The sequence below is a fragment of the Narcine bancroftii genome, chromosome 1 (assembly GCF_036971445.1).
Source record: "Narcine bancroftii isolate sNarBan1 chromosome 1, sNarBan1.hap1, whole genome shotgun sequence".
Taxonomy (NCBI): Eukaryota; Metazoa; Chordata; class Chondrichthyes; order Torpediniformes; family Narcinidae; genus Narcine; species Narcine bancroftii.
The window spans coordinates 167,488,419-167,509,569 of NC_091469.1; the positions used below are offsets into that span (position 1 = coordinate 167,488,419).

Below are 21,151 nucleotides of genomic sequence, written 5' to 3' on the forward strand. Positions count from 1 at the left end.
CAAGAGTTAAAATTCCTTTAAAGGGTGGAGGTGTGATGAAATATTTGCAAATGTTTTTGGGAGATAAATTGGTAAAATTAGGTTACAAACATACACTTCAAAACAGATCTTATTTGAAATATTGAAGAATTCATTCAGTGACTTTACTGAAAGTATGGAGAATGCTATGCACATTTCACAAGTAGGTGCTAATTGAAATGACATCATGAATGAATGGAGTGTTGTCTTTAAAGTAACAAGCAGGAGACACTGTGTCTATTGATAGCTCTTTGCTAGGGTTTTGAAAGAGTGCACAGAAAGGTCACTTCTGGATTCTTGTTTACCTTAAAACAAGATTGTTCAAAAGACTAACTCTTATTGTTTGCTGGAGAAGGTCGGAGGTTTTGCAAGGGAGAGAGAGAAGGACATGCTGCGGGCAGTTTGGAGTCTGAAATACAGAGAGACACAGCTGAAATAAGCCAAGAGAAGCCTGTTGGAACTGAAACAGAAGCTCCAGAGTGGTGGATGGCTAGAAGTCCTGGAAGTGGAACAGAAAGGAACTATGTGATAGCCTGAAAGAAAGAGGTTATCATCTGGAGAACCCTGTTGGGGCAAGTTTCATCAGCAAGGGATTGAGGTGGCTAATGGTGATACCTCAGTTGTGGAAATCCTGGAACACCACATCTCTCTCTGCAAACATTTACCTTTTGAGCACCAAAGCCTGAACTTTATACATATTAAATTCTGTGCACAGTATAAGAATTGCCTGCAACCAGTGAACTTGGAAGAATGAGAAGTGAGATTGAACTGTGAATCAAAGAACTTTTCTTAAATTTACACACACATTACATACCACGTGCGCTTTGTATTAAAAGGGGGTTAAGTTGGGTTAGTTAATAGTGATAAGTTAAAGTTTGATTCTGTTTTCATGTTTCAAGGTAATTAAAACAACTTTTGTTTAAGTAACCATTTGTCATGGTGAATATCTATTGCTGGGTTTTGGGGTCCTCTGGACTCGGTAACAGCACACATATTTTAACATCTGTTTCTAATACACAATTTCTATTAACTTTTATTTCCAACATCAGTGTTTCCATTAAATTTTTTAATTGCTTATCAAAATATTGTATATCCACTATTTGAGTTTGAAGTTTACCTTTCTCTTACTTAATTTTTTTTGCTTCTTCTAACATTTCTGGATCCAGTTCTTCATTTGATATAGACTCTGTTCCAGCAAATGTTTCCAAATCGACTTCCATTATATTTGAAACAGCCTGTTGCCCACGGCCTTCTCCTTCAGGGGCTTGTTCGAAATTAGATTTGCACATGCTTCTGTTGTAAACAAGAAATTGGTACAATACTACAATCAACTTGGGCATGTGAGAAAGAAAAATGTTTCTGGGATTAATTGAATCTCATATTAATCAAATAACAAAAAAATAAAATACCTAAAGATCCAATACTTTTTCTATTAAGTAATAAAAATGATAAAGACTCAGTTAAAATTGGATAGATCTCAAAAAGAATTTATTATGATTGCTTTCGCAGCAGCAAAAAAAATGCTGAGCGACAAATGTAAGCATTTTTGAAAATACAGCGCTGGTAATATAGAAATAGAGAACTGTATTCCACTGGAAAAAAATTACCTAAAGAGATAATTTTGGACAATTCAAAATAATCTGGGAGCCATATATGAAGTTCATTGGTGACCGCCAGACTCAAACTTTCAACTCTTAAAGGTTGAATATAATGTTTGTTACTGAATATATATATTCAAGTCAATAAAAATTGGATAATAACCAGATGATGCCTTTTTTTTTATTTGGGTTTAATTTTGGGTGGTGGAGAGGAGGGATGGGGAGAAAATGGAAAATGTCACTATATATATAAATTTATGTATATAAAACATTTAGTTTTGAATTATTGTGACTTATTAAATAAAAAAATTTTAAAAGATGTCAAAATTTGCAATGTTGCAAAAAAAAGTTACATTTGGCTGTATAATATTGTACAGCATTCGAATATGGTACAGGAAAGAAAAATTGTGGATTGTAGTTTAAAGTTAAAAGCTCAAAAATTTCTCTGTTGGAAGGAGGTGTTACAGGCTTATGTTATTTTTAATCTTTATATTTTATATATATATTTTAGTAAAGATAGTTTGTGGGTTGGACAGGGAAACAGAGAGAACACCATGTGAAGCAGTTGCTGAGGCCCCTTCAAGTAGAAGATGCAAGTAGCTTATTATTGTTCAGTCTGGCCATAAAACCAGTGCTATTGTTCTCCACTGAAAGCCTGAAACAATAGACTGTTTGCTAAGAAGATATCTGTTCAAACAAACAGGAGGCTATCTGCCATGAGTCAAGCTTTTGGGAAACTGAAAGTAGAACAGTATTGCTCAAACCAGTCAAAGAAAGCATTTAAGTGTCACCAGAGAATCACCTAGACACAGATTTAAAGTGGCTTCGGAGATGGTCACTTTTGGCTGCCTCTCTTTCTCAAGAGAAAGCAGTGATGCTGTGGCCATTATAATGGTCACTTTAACTTATACCGAGGTAAAGAAAACAAGATCATTCTTGCATTTGGAACAGAACCATTTTTAATGGTTATTTCGTTTAACACTTGCCTGGGTTTGTGAAAACATCGTAGAAATCACAAGTTCCATAACTTCAACGCAAGAGAGGGGAACTGTGAAAAATTATTTGTAAGAATAAACATTTCTCTAAAAGCAACTTGACAAGATTTCATGAGTTTTGAGAAGTCTGATGACTCAGTGCCTCAAAATACTTGGTAATTACTTCTGAACATCAATTTAAAAATTCTGAATTTCAACACATTTTTAAGACAACTTTTGAGTTTTATATATATATATATATATAAATATATATACACACACAGACATATATACATACATGTATACATACATACATATATAAACACATATACACACACATACATATATACACACATATACACACACATACATATATACACATATTTACATACACACATATATATATATATACACATATATATACATACACACACATAATATATACATACATTCACATACATATATACATACACATACATTTGCGCACAGTGGGGCTAAGTTTTAGACTTAACAAAGTGTAATGGAAGATTTAAACCGTGTTTTTTACTTTTGCAGCCTTTGCTTCTGCAAGGCTGAGAACCTGCTTGTTTTTTAGAATCAGCAGACATAAGCTAAATTTCACCGAGGGGCCAGAGATGCAGCTATCTGACGAAAAGACATCTGTGTACCAAGAACATTTAATCTTCCTGCTTGTTTTGATCACAGACTGTCAGAGGGCTAACCTTAATGCAAAATAAACTATTGTATTCAAAGTGATGAGCTGAAAATTACGTTATTCGATAGAAGCCTAGCATGCTAGCTTGCTCGCTTATCTTTCTTACTATGCTGGGAATAAGTGCTTGGGTAAGCAGTTTTTTGGTAATATAAGCCATGGTCCCACTGCTGAAGTTTGAGACTCTCCAAGAGGTCGCAACATCTCTCAGCAAGAACTACTTCTAGAGTCCAGCCAATGACCCAGTCAGAGGAGGTGGAGAAGCTGCTATCGGCGCCCCGACAACCTACTACAAGTGTGCAGTCGTTGCCTCGCTTCGGCAGTTGGGACCAGTCCAGGCGTTGATAAGTATAGTTGGGAAGGGCTAGCATATTGTAGTTTGAAATCAGCTTTTGAATTTGTAATAAACTGAACTGTTTTCGGTGTGTGTGTCTATTTTCTTTCGGTAGCTCAAACACTGTGACCAATCTAAAATGAACAAAGTGAGAGGTATAAGTTTACCCAGGACAGAAAGATATTATTAATAGGTATTAATTAAAAAAATTGTTTTTGAAGATACCATTGTCTTGCTGTTATTGCTGCTGGTCTACGATGTAACAATTGGTCAACCTTTACAACAAAAGTCCTAGAATCCTTTACAACGTCACAAAATAATCTTAAATTACCCACAAACTTTAACAGATGACCGTAGAATCCTCCTTTCAGAACAGATGAAAGGCCTCTCCCCGGTGTGGACCTGCTAGTGGCTCAAGTTGGAGGCCTGGGCGAATGCTTTCCTGCACTCGGAGCAGGTGAAAGGCCGCACCCTGGTGTGAAGCCGTTGGTGGGTCAGCAGGTGGGAGAAATGGATGAACCCCTTTCTTCACTCAGGACACATGAAGGCCTCTCCCTGGAGAGGACTCGCTGGTGGTTCAGCAGGTTGGAGATGCAGTTGAACTACTTACAACATTCGGGGCAGGTGAAGGGTCTCTTCCTGTGTGGACCTGCTGGTGTCTCAGCAGGCTGGAAGTGTGCTTGAAGCCCTTGCCGCACTCAGGGCAGATGAAGGGCCTCTCCATAGTGTGGACCCTCTGGTGGGTCAGCAGCTGGGAGGTGTGGGTGAAGCCCTTGCCGCACTTGGGACAAATGAAGGGCCTCTCCCCGGTGTGGACTCGCTGGTGGGTCAGCAGGTTCGAGGAGTGGGTGAAACCCTTGCCGCACTCAGAGCAGGTGAAGGGCCTCGCCCTGGTGTGGACCTGCTGGTGGGTCAGCAGGTGGGAGGAGTGAGTGAAGCCCTTGCCACACTCAGGGCAGGTGAAGGGCCTCTCTCTGGTGTGGACTCGGTGGTGGGTCAGCAAGTTGAAGGAGTGGGTGAAGCCCTTGCCACACTCGGTGCAGGTGAAGGGCCTCTCCCTGGTGTGGACCCTCTGGTGGGTTAACAGATGGGAGAACTGGGTGAAACCCTTGCCGCACTCAGGGCAGGTGAAGGGCCTCTCCCCAGTGTGGACACGCTGATGGGTCAGCAGGTGAGAGGATTGGGTGAAACCCTTGCCGCACTCGGGGCAGGTGAATGGCCTCTCCCCGGTGTGGACCCGCTGGTGGGTCAGCAGGTGGGCGATCTGGGTGAAGCTCTTGTTGCACTCTGGACAAGTGAAGGGCCTCTCTCCGGTGTGGACCCGCTGGTGGGTCAGCAGGTGGGAGGTGTGGGTGAAGCCCTTGCCGCACTCAGGGCAGGTGAAGGGCCTCTCCCCGGTGTGGACCCGCTGGTGGGTCAGCAGGTTGGAGGTGTGGGTGAAGCTCTTGCTGCACACAGGGCAGGTGAAGGGCCTCTCCCCAGTGTGGACCCGCTGGTGGGTCAGCAGGTCGGAGGTGTGCATGAAGCCCTTGCTGCACTCAGAGCAGGTGAAGGGCCTCTCCCCTGTGTGGACCCTCTGGTGGGTCAGCAGGCTGGAGGTGTGGGTGAAGCCCTTTCCGCATTCGGGGCAGGTGAAGGGCCTCTCCCCGGAGTGGACCCGCTGGTGGGTCAGCAGGTTGGAGGTCTGGGTGAAACCCTTGCCGCAGTCAGGGCAGGTGAAGGGCCTCTCCCCAGTGTGGACCCGCTGGTGGATCAGCAGGCTGAAGGAGTGGGTGAAGCCCTTTCCGCACTCAGGGCAGTTGAAGGGTCTCTCCCCGGTGTGGACCCGCTGGTGGGTCAGCAGGCTGGAGGTGTGCTTGAAGCCCTTGCCGCACTCAGAGCACGTAAATGGCCTCTCCCTGGTGTGGACCCGCTGGTGGGTCAGCAGGCTGGAAGTCTGGCTGAAACCCTTGCCGCACTCAGGGCAAGTGAACGGCCTCTCCCCGGTGTGGACCCGCTGGTGGGTCAACAGGTTAGAGGTGCGGGCGAAGCCCTTGCCACACTCAGGGCAGATGAAGGGCCTCTCCCCAGTGTGGACCCGCTGGTGGGTCAGCAGGCTGGAGGAGTGGGTGAAGCCCTTGCCACACTCGGGGCAGGTGAAAGGCCTCTCCCCAGTGTGGACCCGCTGGTGGGTCAGCAGGCTGGAGGTGTGCTTGAAGCCCTTGCCACACTTGGGGCAAGTGAAGGGCCTCTCCCCGGTGTGGACCCGCTGGTGAGTCTGCAGGCTGGTGGTCTGGGTGAAGCCCTTGCCACACTTGGGGCAGGTGAAGGGCCTCTCCCCAGTGTGGACCCGCTGGTGTCTCTTTAACTCACTTGACCTTTTAAAGTTCTTCCCGCACTCAGAGCATTGAAGCGGGTTCATCTCTGTGGGGATGAGAGGACGTGACCTGGGGGATAAATCAATGCAGTCTTGCCCCAGGGTGCACGAGAGGATGTGACCAGGGATAAATCAATACAGTCCTGCCTCAGGCCACACGAGAGGATGTGACCAGGGGATAGATGAATGCAGTTCTCCACCAGGGCGGATGAGAGGATGTGACCAGGGGATAGATGAATGCAGTTCTCCACCAGGGCGGATGAGAGGATGTGACCAGGGGATAGATGAATGCAGTTCTCCACCAGGGCGAATGAGAGGATGTGACCAGGGGATAGATGAATGCAGTTCTCCACCAGGGCGGATGAGAGGATGTGACCAGGAGTTAGATGAATGCAGTTCTCCACCAGGGCGGATGAGAGGATGTGACCAGGGGATAGATGAATGCAGTTCTCCAACAGGGCGAATGAGAGGATGTGACCAGGGGATAGATGAATGCAGTTCTCCACCAGGGCGGAGAAGAGGATGTGACCAGGGGATAGATGAATGCAGTCCTGCCCGGGCCGCCCCGCGCGGGCTCAGCCTGATGGAGGCTCCCGTCGAGCTGGACCGCAGGTTAAATCCAGCCCGAGGCTGGGCCTAGGCCCGGGCCCACGGGAGCCCTGGGTTCCGGGAGCCGGTGCTGCGCTCTGCTCCCAGCGCCCGGTGCTGAACCGCCTCCGGTCCGGCTGCCCCCGACCCAGCGTTTGCCCAGGATGATGCGGAACCCCCTTCCTCAACCTGCTCTCGCCCTTTCGTCCATCACTCGGCTCCTCCTCGCGGGCTGCGGCCGCCCCGTCACGTGACGGCGTCCCCCGCCCAGGCGGTGGCGCGCTGACGTCACCGCGCCGCCAGCGGCCCTGAGCGCCGTTCCCTCGGCAACGGGCCGCTCCACGGAGGAGGCCGCGGCCTGGCCTGGGGGTTGAGGTGAGACTTTCCCCGGGCGGGGTTGGGAGAGGGAGAGGGCCAGGGCCAGGCCGGTGGGACCAAGGACCGGTCGGGGTCTCATCTTCCCATAGTCGGGCCGGGAGGTGAGGGTGAGGGGAGGGGGTTGAGGGGGGGTGAGGGTGAGGGGAGGGGGTTGAGGGGGGGTGAGGGTGAGGTGGATGAGGGGAGGGGGCTGGGGGTGAGTGAGGGGAGGGGGAGGGGTGTGTGGGAGTGGGGGGGGTGAGGGCCGGGGCCGCGCCTCCTGTCAGGGTCTCTGACAACGGCCTGGGCAGCGAGTGTGTCCGGCTGCACGGATGGGCGAGGGCAGCAGTCGGCGAGGGGGGGAGGGATGGAGGGGAGGGGGTGGTGAGGAGAACTGGTTGGGGGGATGGAGGAGAGCAGGTGGGGAGGTGGACGGGGTGGGGAGGTGGACGGGGTGGGGAGGTGGACGGGGTGGGGAGGTGGACGGGGTGGGGAGGAAGGAGGTGCGAAGGGGGGTAGTGGACGTAGGGTAGGGCTATGGAGAAAGGGGAGTAGGTGGAGGAAGAGACCAGGGGAAGGGGTGGTGGAGGGGTTGGGGGGAGTAGGGGAGGGGCAGGGCAAGTGTATGGGCGCGGACGGCGGATGGAGGATCCACGGCAGGGATGATGCTCACTCCCACCTACATGACAGCAGGTTCAACCCCAGATTCTTTTCCTGGGGGACAGACAGAGTGTGGACTGGGTGGTGTGGATCCTTGATGATCATTGCTGCTCTCTGACAGCTTCGTTCCCTGTAGATGTTCTCAATCTCTTTCAATGATCCGGATGATCATGTGGGAAATGGGATCAACAAGTTTGCAGATGATGCAAAGATTGAAAGTGCAGTGGACGGTGAGGAAGGTTTCCAAAGCTGCAATGGGATCTGGACCAGCTGGAAAAATGAGCTGCAGAATGGCAGATGGAATTTTAACACAGTTGTTGCACTTTGGGAGGTCGAACCTGTTAAGTATTTGATGTTTCAGAAAGCACTGCACACGGAGACGTGACGCTTCATTCGTTGTCTTATACAGAACTAAGATGGTTCCCCAGTGACGATGAGTGACGATGTCATCATGCTGTGCCTGCAGGTGTATATACAGAACACTCTCCCCCCAAACACAATAAATACTTCGTGAAAATAACACATGGGCAGTACTTGTACTAAACTACAATGACTACGTGGTGCCCCCTGTAAAGGTTAAAACCTTGTGTTTTTTTTAATTTTTAGTAATTTTGTGACTGTCCCTTTTTAGGGAAATTGTTGTTTGTAGTGTTACCATAGTTGCTTGGATGTCATGTGTCATAATATCCCAGCAGACTTGGAGCTTGCTTGTTCATTCCTCGAAGAATCATGACAGAGCCGTAAGGTCAAGATACTTTTAGTTGAATTCATCTTATTTCATTTTAATCATCTTAATTTTAGTTTAACTGTTTAAAGAAGAATATTGTTATCACACAATATGCTATATTTATTCAAGTTATGAAAATGTCAATGCAAAGTTATGCAAAAAGGTTAATTTGTTATCAACCAATTAAAGGCTACATAAAACTGCAATTACTAAGTTTGGTTTATTTGGATTAATAAGATGGTCATTTGGAATATTGTTGCTTACGTTTCTGTGAAGATGACAGGTTTTGAAATTGGGAAATACTAGAAAATGGAAAGTCTTGTCTATACTATTATTATTTCAAAGAAAAGTAATAAAATGGTGACATCCTAAGGGGGGAGGTTAATGAGCCAGAGGTCATGGTACCTGTTGGTACCAACAACATAGGGAGGAAAAGTGAATTGGTCCTAAAATGTGAATGTGGGGAGCTAAAAAGGACAGCAAAAGGGGTGATCTCTGGATTACTTCCTGTGCCACGTGATAGTGGGCAAGAATATTATCAGGTGGAGGATGAATGCGGTGTGGTGGATAGAGGGGAAGGGTGCGGTGGATAGAGGGGAACAGGTTGATGTTGTATATTTGGATTTCCAGAAAGCATTTGATAAGGTGCCGCATAAGAGACTTCTCAGTAAAGTACAGGAAAGTGGAGTCCGGGGAAGTCTATCGGCCTGGATTGGTTGTCTGACAGGAGGCAGAGAGTCGGGATAAATGGGAGTTTTTCAGGTTGGCAGAGAGTGGTAAGTGGGGTGCCGCAGGGGTCAGTGTTAGGCCCACAACTGTTCATCATTTACATTGATGACTTGGAGGAGGGGACAAAATGTGGTGTAGCCAAGTTTGCAGATGACACCAAATTGAGTGGAAGAGCAATTTGTAATGAGGATGTGGAGAGTCTGCAGAGGGATAGAGTTAAGCTGGATGAGTGGGCAAAGGTCTGGCAGATGGAGTACAATGTTATCCACTTTGGCAAGAAAAATAAAAGGGCTGAATATTATTTAAAGGGTGAAAAACTACAGCATGCTGTTGAGCAGAGGGACTTGGGAGGGCTTGTGCATGAATCGCAAAACGTTAGGTTGCAGGTGTAGCAGGTGATTAAGAAGGCAAATGGAATGATGGCCTTCATCGCAAGAGGAATTGAATTCAGGAGTAGGGAGGTAATGTTGCAACTGTATAACTGTAAAAGTATCTTGACTGTATAACTGTACTGGTGAGACCGCTCCTGGAGTACTGTGTCCAGTTCTGGTCTCCATATTTGAGAAAGGATATACTGGCTTTGGAGACGGTCCAGAGGAGGTTTACTAGGTTGATCCCTGGGATGAAGGGGTTGACTTATGATCAAAGATTAAATCATCTAGGATTGTATTCGCTCGAGTTCAGAAGAATGAGAGGAGATCTTATAGAAACATATAGGATTGTGAAGGGTATGGATAGGATAGATGTAGGAATGTTTTTTGAGCTGGCCGGGGAATCTAAAACGAGAGAACATGGTCTCAAGATTCAGGGGAGAAGATTTAGGACAGAGATGAGGAAAAATAGTTTTTCCCAGAGAGTAGTGAATGTTTGGAATTCTCTAACCAGGGAAGTGGTTGAGGCTGCCTCATTAAAATTGGGTTAGATAAATTTTTACATGATAGAGGAATTGGGGGGTATGCGGAGAAGGCAGGTAGGTGGAGTTAGGTCATAAATTACATCAGCCATGATCGTATTGAATGGCGGAGCAGGCTCGATGGGCCATTTTTGGCCTACTCCTGCTCCTACTTCCTATGTTCTATGTAGAAAAGGTATCTGAAGCTATCTTAGAACATAAAGATGGTAGAAAATGGTATTTACCTCATCATGGAGTTATACATCCACAAAAGGAGAATCTACATGTAGAATTTGATTGTGGAGAATCATTTTAAGGAGTTTCATTGAATTCTCAACTCTACAAGGTCCACATTTAACCAGTACTTTAATAGGTGTTCTGATAAGATTTTGTAAAGAGCCCATTGTAATTGCTGCAGATATTGAAGCGATGTTTCATCAAATGAAAGTACCATCAGAAGATGGTGATTTTCTACGATTGTTATGGTGGCCTAATGGCGATTAGAGTAAAGGTTTGATTGAATCCAGAATGACAGTTCATTTATTTGGAGCAACTTCATCACTGAGTTGTGAAAAATTTGCTCTCAGGAAATGTGCTGAAGATAATGAAGAGTAATTTTGTTCTCAAGCTATAAACATCATCAGAAATAATTTCTATGTTAATGATTGTCTTACTTCCATGTTTTCAGAAAAAGAGGCAGTAGATCTTTATTATGAGTTAAAAGAGATCTGTAATAAAGGAGCGTTCTTCTTTATGAAATGGATTAGCAACAGTTAAGATGTGTTGGCTGTTATTCCTGAGGCAGAAAGAGCAAAGGGGATAAAACATCTTGATTTGGATTGTGACGTACTACCTGTCAAAAGAATCCAAGGGGTTCAATGGTACATTCAATCTAATGTTTTCAAATTTGAAATTGTTTTGAAAGAATGGCCTTTGACAAGAAGAGGTATTCTTTCGATCGTAAGCTCAATATATGATCCTTTGGGAATATTGGCACCAGTAGTATTAATAGCCATGAAAATTGTGCAAAAATTGTGCAGAAGGAAATTTGGATGGGATGAAACTAGAGCAGATTCCATCACACAAAATTGGTTTGAGAGTCTTAAAATGTTAGGAAGTTTTGAAGTCGACAGATGTTTTAAACCTATAAACTTTGGAATGGCCACATTTGCTCATTTTTGCCATTTTGCTGATAAAAGCAAAGGTTTTTAAGGCACTGTCAGTTATTTGGTACTGCAAAATAACCAAGAGCGAGTACATTGTGGATTTGTATTTTTAATTGTTTGACTATGAGAGCAGTTTATATTGAAGTCATCATGATACAGACTCTTATCAATGTTCTTCGACATTTTATCACCAGATGTGGTCAAGTGAAGGAGTTATCCTCTGATAATGGATTTAATTTTACAGGAGCTCAATTAAAATTACAAAAGGCAATTCAAAATTGAAATCAACATCAAATTCATGATTCATTACTTCTAAAGGAAATTAGTTGGATACTTAACCCACCCACGGGATCACATCATGGTGGTGTGTGGGAAAGAGTGATTAGATCAATCAAGAAAATTCTTAGTTCTATTTTGAATAATCATATACTGAATGATGACAATCTTAAGAGAGTATTGTGTGAGATTGAAGCTATTTTAAATAGTTATCCAATAATTAAAATTTCAATCGATTCAAATTATATCGAGGCACTTACACTGAATCACCTCTTACTTCTTAAATCTAAACCTTTAATGCCTTCAGGTCAATTTCAGAAAGAAGATATTTATGCAAAATGCAGATGGAGACAAGTGCAGTTTATTGCAGATTTATTTTAGAAAAGATGGATTAAAGAATACCTTCCATTCTTACAAGAAAGACAGAAATGGTCTAAAGCAAAACCCAATTTTGTATGCAGAGAAATTGTAATTATCCTGTTGATTCTGTAACAAGAAAGTATTAGTTACTGGGGAGAATCGTGGAAACAATTCCGGACAAGAAAGGTTTCATTCGGCAAGTGTGGATTAAAACCAAGACTAATTACTTAAATTGATCTATTACTAAAATCTGTCTTTTCCAAGAAGCAGAAAATTTTGATTTCTAATTTTATCCTAAGCATATTTACTTTTGTATCTGTGATGGTAACTATTATGTTTTAGTCATTAATATCTATTATAATAATTAGGGGCCAGAATCTAAAGATTAAAACCTTGTGTTTGTGATTTGTGGTTATTTTATGCTTGTCCCTTTAAGTATAAGTATTATTTGTAGTGTGACCATAGTTACTATGGCATCATATTGTTATGAACCCAGAGGACCCATAAATCCAGCAGCAGTAGATATTCACCAAGACAAATGGTTACTTAAATAAAAGTTGCTTTTAATTATCTTTAATATGAAAGCAGAATCAAACTATTAACTTGCTTTACCTAACTTAACCCCCTCCTAATTCTAAGTGCACGTGTATCTAATGTGTGTGTAAGTTCAGAAAAGTTCTTTGGTTCACAGTCCAATCTCACTTCTCATTCCTCAAAGTTCACTTCAATTCTTATACTGTGCACAGAATTTAACATGTATAAAGTTCACCAGGCTTTGGTGCTCGAAAGGTAAATAGTTACCACTCAGGAAGGTTCTTGTAGGTTTGCAGAGAGCGATGTGTTGTTCCAGGACATCCACAACTGAGGTACTTCCCTCAGTCACCTCAGTGTCTTGCTGACATAACTCGCCCCATCAGGGATCTCCAGATGATAACCTCTTTCTTTCAGGTCATCACAGAGTTCCTTTCCGTTTCACATTCCAAGTGAAACATTAGACAGCCAGTCCTCTCCTCATGCATGAACCACAAAGGATTCAACCAGACTGTCTTCCAAAAGCTTGCCTGCTTGTCCTGTTTCAGACCCAGCAACTTCTGCCGGCAAAAACACTGTCGAGAGAAAGCCTGTTTGACTCTCTCTCTCTCTCTGCTTGCAAAACCACATGACCCTCTTACAACAGCAAAACTCTCCTGCAGACAATAGCGGCTCAAGCCTGCTCTTTCATCTGTTGCCTTGATAAATAATAATCTATCAGTGACGTCTCTTGAGCACTCTTTGAAGCTCTTGCAAAAAGGTGTGAGAAGCCACTATGGCTCCAGTATTTCAAATAAGATCTGTTTTAAAGTGTTTGCATGTGACCTACTCTAACAAACCTTTCCCAATTTATCTCCCCAAAACATTTCTATATACTAATATCCCGGCTAACCAGCAGTTTGGATCTCATTCTTCGAAGATACTTGAGCTCAAAATTCTTTTCTTTGAATTTATCTTATCACATTTTAATCATTTCTTATCATCTTATTTTATCTTGATTCGTGTTAATAATTTCCCATACTGTTATGTCTTTAAATATAACCAAATGCTTTGTTAATTAACCGTGTGAGAGTTTATGTTATATTTTATATTGTTTGTAGATATGTTTTATAGGAAATAAATTGTGACAGTTTTTTTTAGTTTAGGTCACATACAGATACAAACACTTCAAAACAGATCTCATTTAAAATGCTTGACCTTTGCTCAGGCCAGACAGTTCAGGCTCTGAGTGCCTTTGCAAAAACTTTGAAAGATTCTTATAGGAACTTCACAAGTAGGTGTTAATTGGACATGGTGTGGACTAATAGATTATTGTTTTGGAAAGCAACAGATGAACGAACTCAGAAGATTAGGTCCAGAACCGCAGCCTGTCAGAGTGCAGTTAGCTGTTCTAAGAGGGTCATGTGGTTTTCTCTGAGTGAGAGAGAGAGAGAATTGAGTTACAGTTCAGCAGCAGCAGGTGGGACTGGAACAGGACAAGCTGGCAAACTTGTGGAAAAATGGCATTTTGAAGATGGGTTGTGAGTTCTTAGTTCAGTCTGGTCAAAGCCCTTGTGGAACATACAAGAGAAGGTTGGATGTGTACATGGATATGAGGGGATTGGAGGGTTAAGGGTGGAAAGTGGGAGGGGGAACTAGTGGAGTTGTTCAAGTGAACCGGTGCAGACTCGAAAGGCTGATATGGCGTGTTTCCGAGCTGTAAACTGTTATATTGTTACATAGGAGATGGCTGGCTGTATAATGTTTCACTTGAAATAAGGGAAACAAAAAGGAAATCTGTGGTGACCTGAAATAAAGAGGTTATCATCTGGAAAGCCCTGAAGGGGCATGTTTCTTCAGCAAGACACTGAAGTGGCTGATCAGAAGGGAGCAACAAATCTCTCTGAAAACTGACAAGAACCTTCCTGAGCAGTAACCATTTACCATTCAAGCACCAGAGCCTGGTGAAATTCATGAATGTTAAATTCTGTGCACAGTATAAGAATTGTCTGATACCGGTGAACTTGGAGGAGTGAAAAATAAGATTGCACTGTGAATCAAAGAACTTCTTTTGAACTTAGATACACGTGTGCTTAGAATTAGAAGGGGGTTAAATTAGGTTAAGTTAATAGTAATAAGTTAAAGTTTGATCCTGTTTTCATATTTAAAGATAATTAAAAGCAACTTTTGTTTAAGTAACCATTGATGGTGAATTTCTATTGCTACTGGGTTTTGGAGTCCTCTGGACTCGTAACCAAGTGGGGATTCATCCTTCTCGGATTGAAATATATGGAGTTTTGCAATCGTAAACTTCTGGAGTTTTTGTGATTAATTAGTTAATTGGTTTTTCCGAGCTAATTTAAAGCTTGTGTGTGTGGAAAACAGTAGCAATGGATGTCAGTACATTCATCACCTCCAGAGCAAGAGAAAAGATAGTTGTATCTCAGGCATTAAAGCTGAGTGAAGTTAAGCATTGGATGAGGAAAATACAAATACCAAGGATTAGAGTGAAATATATAGGTGAGGGATAATTTGTTGATAAAGACTTAGAAAATTTTCCGGAGGATAGATCTGTTGAATTGCAATTGGAAATGAGAGAACTGAAGGGTGGAAGAGGAAAGAGAAAAATGGAGGGTGTTGGAACTTTGAGTTGCAGAAACAACAAAATGAGGCAAAGGAATCAGAAAAACGGAGACAATATGAGGCAGACAAAGTTGAAAAACTGAGACAATATGAGTTGGACGAAGCTGAAAAATGGAGGGAGGAGGATGAAAGAAAGAAAATATGATGGAACAGATTGAAAAGGACAGACAGTTTCAATTAGAGAAGTTAAAAATTGAGATGGAGGTAGGTAAGACAATTGAGGCTGCAACTCCTGGAGAGAGGTTTTTGGGTAGTAGAGGGGTAAATTTAGTGCCTCCTTTTGATGAGGGAGATATAGATCCATATTTTCAGCATTTTGAAAAGGTTTCTGAGAGTTCAAAATGGCCACAAAAAAAATGGCCTCTTATGCTCCAAAATGTATTGAAGGGAAAAGCACAAATTGCATCCTCTAGGTTGACTACAGAGCAAGTGGTAAATTATGATACTGGTAAACAAACAGTATTGAAAGCCTATGAGTTGGTTCCAGAATCATATAGACAAAAATTTAGGAGTTTGGTGAAAACATGAAATCAATCTTATATGGAGTTTGCTCTGGAAAAAAAACTCTATGTTTTGACTGTTGGTGCAGCTGAAAAGGAATAAATAATGATTTTGACAAACTGGGAGAATTGATGTTAATTGAGGAAATTAAAAGGTGTGTCCCAAAGGAGATTAAATTATACCTCGACGAAAGAGACGACAAACGGCTAGATTGAACAGATGAATTTGCTCTAATTCACAAAGGTACATTTTGCAGTTCCGCCACACACCCCTCGCCCCAATCACAGGTCCCCCCACTCTCCCCATCGATCACTGACCCCTACTCCCCCCAATCACAACCCCCACCTCCCGGATTGAGGTCCCCCACTCTCCTCCCGTTCATAGCCCCCCCCTCACTCTCCCCCCAATCACAGCCCCCCACTCTCCCCCCAATCACAGCCCCCCACTCTCCCCCCAATCACAGCCCCCCTCTCCCCCCATCACAGCCCCACTCTCCCCCCAATCACAGCCCCCCAACTCTCCCCCAATCACAGCCCCCCACTCTCCCCCCAATCACAGCCCCCCACTCTCCCCCCAATCACAGCCCCCCACTCTCCCCCCAATCACAGCCCCCACTCTCCCCCCAATCACAGCCCCCCACTCTCCCCCCAATCACAGCCCCCCACTCTCCCCCCAATCACAGCCCCCCACTCTCCCCCAATCACAGTCCCCCCACTCTCCCCATCGATCACTGACCCCTACTCCCCCCAATCGCAGACCCCCACTCTCCCCCACCCCCAGCCAGAGGTTTCCTAGTTACTGGCCTGCTGACGTCTCCAATGTAACCGGGGTGGCCATTACCCTTTCAAACTGCCAGAGCAGGACACCCGGGTAGTTTCACTCGGTTCCCTGACAACCTCAGAAGTAGGTCAGGGACCCTATTGGGATCTCACCAGGTTGACCTATTTGGACCTTTTCTATTCGCACCTGTACCCGGGTCGCTAACTGTGCAAATTGCCTGTTAACACCATTTTACATGACAGTTTGAAAGGGCCGAGAGTTGCTGCTTTATTCCACCTTCTTACCAGTCACCGATTAACACTTTGATTCCCCAGGGGCAAATTTCACCTGGAAACGTCACGCTGACCTGGGCCGGACACTCCTCTGACTGACAGCCTCCCTCTGGCCAGCCCTGCCTCTGATTGACAAGTTCACACTGGCCCCCCCCCACCCTGCTCTGACTGACAGCTCCCTCTGGCCAGCCCTGCCTCTGATTGACAGTTCGCACTGGCCCCCCCACCCTGCCTCTGATTGAAAGCTCCCTCTGGCCCCACCCTGCCTCTGATTGACAGCTCACTCGGCCCCGCCTACTCCGACTGACAGCTCCCTCTGCTCCGCCTTCTGGATTACGGCCGCCCCGTCACGAGCTGGCCAGCCGCTGGCAGAGAAGTTCGCGTTGACGTCACAGAGACGTGACGCATCATGAGCGTCGTTCAGACAGTGAGGATTCTGGCCGAGTGGTGGCGCCCAGACGTCGAAGTGAGATTTGTCTCAGTCCCGCGGTGGGGGGGGGGTGTCTGTCCCCGCGGTCTGAGGTGGGAGGGGGGGTGTCTGTCCCGCGGTCTGAGGTGGGAGGGGGGGTGTCTGTCCCGCGGTCTGAGGTGGGAGGGGGGGTGTCTGTCCCGCGGTCTGAGGTGGGAGGGGGGGGTGTCTGTCCAGCGGTCTGAGGTGGGGGGGGGGGGGTGTCTGTCCCGCGGTCTGAGGTGGGGGGGGGGGTGTCTGTCCCGCGGTCTGAGGTGGGAGGGGGGGGTGTCTGTCCCGCGGTCTGAGGTGGGAGGGGGGGGGGTGTCTGTCCCGCGGTCTCAGGTGGGAGGGGGGGGTGTCTGTCCCGCGGTCTGAGGTGGGAGGGGGGGGGTGTCTGTCCCGCGGTCTGAGGTGGGAGGGTGTCTGTCCCGCGGTCTGAGGTGGGAGGGGTGTCTGTCCCGCGGTCTGAGGTGGGAGGGGGGGGGGTGTCTGTCCCGTGGTCTGAGGTGGGAGGGGGGGGGTGTCTGTCCCGTGGTCTGAGGTGGGAGGGGGGGGGTGTCTGTCCCGCGGTCTGAGGTAGGGGGGGGTCCTGTCTGTCCCGCGGTCTGAGGTAGGGGGGGGTCTGTCTGTCCCGCGGTCTGAGGTAGGGGGGGTCTGTCCCGCGGTCTGAGGTGGGGGGGTGTCTGTCCCGCGGTCTGAGGTGGGGGGGGGTTGTCTGTCCCGCGGTCTGAGGTAGGGGGGGTCTGTCCCCGCGGTCTGAGGTAGGGGGGGGTCTGTCCCGCGGTCTGAGGTGGGAGGGGGGGGGTGTCTGTCCGCGGTCTGAGGTGGGAGGGGTGTCTGTCCCGCGGATCTGAGGTGGGAGGGGTGTCTGTCCCGCGGTCCTGAGGTGGGGGGGGGGGTGTCTGTCCCGTGGTCTGAGGTGGGAGGGGGGGGCGTTGTCTGTCCCGTGGTCTGAGGTGGGAGGGGGGGGTGTCTGTCCCGCGGTCTGAGGTAGGGGGGGGTCTGTCCTGTCCCGCGGTCTGAGGTAGGGGGGGGGGTCTGTCTGTCCCGCGGTCTGAGGTGGGGGGGGTCTGTCCCGCGGTCTGAGGTGGGGGGGTGTCTGTCCCGCGGTCTGAGGTGGGGGGGGGTTGTCTGTCCCGCGGTCTGAGGTAGGGGGGTCTGTCCCGCGGTCTGAGGTAGGGGGGGTCCTGTCCCGCGGTCTGAGGTGGGAGGGGGTGTCTGTCCCGCGGTCTGAGGTGGGAGGGGGTGTCTGTCCCGCGGTCTGAGGTAGGGGGGTCTGTCCCGCGGTCTGAGGTAGGGGGGGGTCTGTCCCGCGGTCTGAGGTAGGGTGGTGGGTCTGTCCCGCGGTCTGAGGTCGGGGGGAGGGGGGGGTGTCTGTCCTGTCAGAAATAAAACTTCTCACACATGAGTCTCTTTAAAACTGATGACACGACAAGCTTTATTTACAAGTCTGCAGAGTTGACTCAACTGGTTTCTCACCAGTTAAGCCCCGATACATACAGTGCATTGATTTTTATACCTTTTTTGCTTGCCCTTCCCTCCTCTTTAACACTGTTTTAATTGGTTAGTTTTTGCAAAATCATTCTAAGTACACTTGCATTGTAATTATCATGTTAGTCAAGTACACTACGAACTCTGCACACACTAAATTCTGTTTTTCACTCTTTTATCAATCTTTGCTCCTACATGTCTCTTTGTGACCATGAAAGATCTCTGTTTGTTATAACATTGTCCAGCTGAAACTTTTATGGTAAGCTCCCTGTCTATTCTGGCTTCCCCTTTTATGATTAATCATCACATTTTAACTTAAGCCATTTTAACCTAAATTCTATATATATAACAATCCACCCCTTTCTCTCTTTAAAATGTGTGTATTATATAATATATATGAATGGGGATTTTAACTCGGGGAAGAGAAACGTTCATGATAAATTAAATCTCGTGCTGAAGTGGACCCCCGCAGACCCAACAATTGGTTACATTAAAAGTTCCTGCAATTCTAGTTGCAAGATCAACAAAAAGGTTATCTCCCCCAACTGCGTGACCGAAACTTTCATGGTTATTTGGATGGACTCGAACTAAGTCTGGCTGTCTTAAAGGGGCAGGCACTTTCGAGTGTGGAGTGGAACTTCTCATTGGAACAGTACGCTGGTGTATGCAAAACCAGAGTCCATCAGGGCATGGTGGGCCTGAGTCACCCTTCCAACCGTTAAGAGGGAAAGGAGTGGTATTAGGAATCTGTATATAATGACCCTATTATTTCCTTCTTTTTCCACACAAGGGGTATATGGATGTTGGGTGGTATTTTCTGCCCAGCATTTCTCAGGAACTGAGGTATGGGAAATAAAATTACCCTCCTTTCTTCCCCAAGTGTGGTCCTGAAACAGGACCACTGTGTCTCTGCATTTCTTACATTTCACACCTGATAAAGACATAGGCAACTAAGAAAAATCAAAGAACATAACAATAACATTGTGAATCAAGTCTTTTTGCGAAATCGTAAGGTAAGAGGTTTTTTCTCCAGGTATACAAGTCCAATCTGAGTTCGTTCAGGGTCCTGAGGCGCCTCTACAGGTCCCTTAAATCTGGATGCGTGCGTCCACCCCTTCTCTCTTGTTCGTGCTGCAGCCTCTGTAGTTAAGAGAACTTGGTATGGACCTTCCCACTGGGGCTGGAGTGTTTCAGTTTTCCAGGTCTTGATGAGAATCCAGTCTCCTGGTTCCACTTTGTGTAAAGAAAAGTCTAGAGGCGGTGTTTGTGCCAATAGTCCTCTCTTTCGTAAATCTGTAAGAGAGCGTGACAGTGCCTGTAAATAGTTCCTAACAAATATATCCCTTCCCCCAAGGTGGGACACCCCTCAACTGTACTCCAGAAGGGAAGCCCAAACATCATTTCATAAGGGGACAACCCTACATCTTTTCGTGGGGCAGTACGAATTCTTAATAAAGCCAGGGGCAGACACTTTATCCAAGGCATTTTAGTTTCCACCATTAATTTTGTCAATTGCATTTTAGGGTTCCATTCATACGTTCAACCCTCCCTGAGCTTTATGGATGCCAAGGGGTATGCAATTTCCAAGAGACCTGTAATGCATTACAAATCAATTGCTGGATTTTTGAACAAAAATGTGGACCCCTGTCTGAGTCTATAGAATCCATTATACCATATCTGGGGATTATCTGCTCTAGGAGGAGGCGAGCTACTGTAGAGGCTGTAGTATTTATTGTTGGGAAGGCTTCTACCCATCGGGTAAAGTGATCAATGATCACCAACAGATATTTCCATCTTTGAACTTGAGGTAACTCTGTGAAGTCGATCTGGATACTTGAAAAGGGCGTATGGCTAATGGTTGACCTCCCATGGTCCCTGTCCTCATTACCTTTTTATTAATTTTTGTGCATAGGTGACAGTTCTGACACCTCCTGTTGGGCCAAGGTGTAGATTCCCTTACACACATATTCTCGAAGCACTGTGCCACATAAGGCTTGGGTGCCCCAGTGGCTCTGATGATGCAGGTGTTTTAAAATATTGCGAGTTATTTCTTTATTTAGAACCATTCTTCCATCTGGTGTCTTCCATGTTCCATCAGGCAGCTGGCTTGCGCCCAGCTGAGCCATGTCCTTTTCTTCCTTAGCAGTGAAAATGGGAGCCTTCTTTATGCCTTGTCTTATTGGGATTAAGGTCAGCAAACGGACTTCTTGTTGCATGGTTGCCCTTTTGACTTCTTCATCAGCCAGTCTGTTTCCAATTGCTGTCGGGGTATCTCCCCTCTGATGGCCTGGTATGTAGACCACTGCTATTTCCTGGGGTAATGTCAAGGCTTCTAAAGTCAGAGTAATCATCTGTTCGTGTGCCAATTCCTTTCCTCTTGATGTAATTAGACCACGCTCCTTCCAGATCTTACCAAAGGTATGCACTACCCCGTATGCGTATTTGGAATCAGTGTAAATCGTTCCAGTTTTCTTTGCCAGTATTCTGAGGGCTCTCTGCAAGGCATATAGTTCACAGGACTGTGCTGACCAGCTTCCGGGTAGTCTCGTGGATTCTACTACTTTCCAAGTATTTCCTTCTATTATAGCATACCCACTTCTTCTCATTCCGTCAACACATCTGGCGGAGCCATCAATGTAGAATTCATATCCTTCTCCCAGCGGAGTATCGCAAAGGTCTTCTCGGGTCTTGGTCTGAAGATCTGTCAACTCGACACAGTCATGCTCCACCTCTTTCTCTGTTTCACTGCCGTATAA

At 46.1% G+C, this 21,151-nt stretch overlaps 1 pseudogene; it reads right to left on the reverse strand.

The window, feature by feature from the left end:
- Positions 1–211: 211 nt before the first annotated feature.
- Positions 212–21,151, reverse strand: part of LOC138736099 (zinc finger protein 585A-like) — a 120,435-nt pseudogene continuing 99,495 nt past the window's right edge.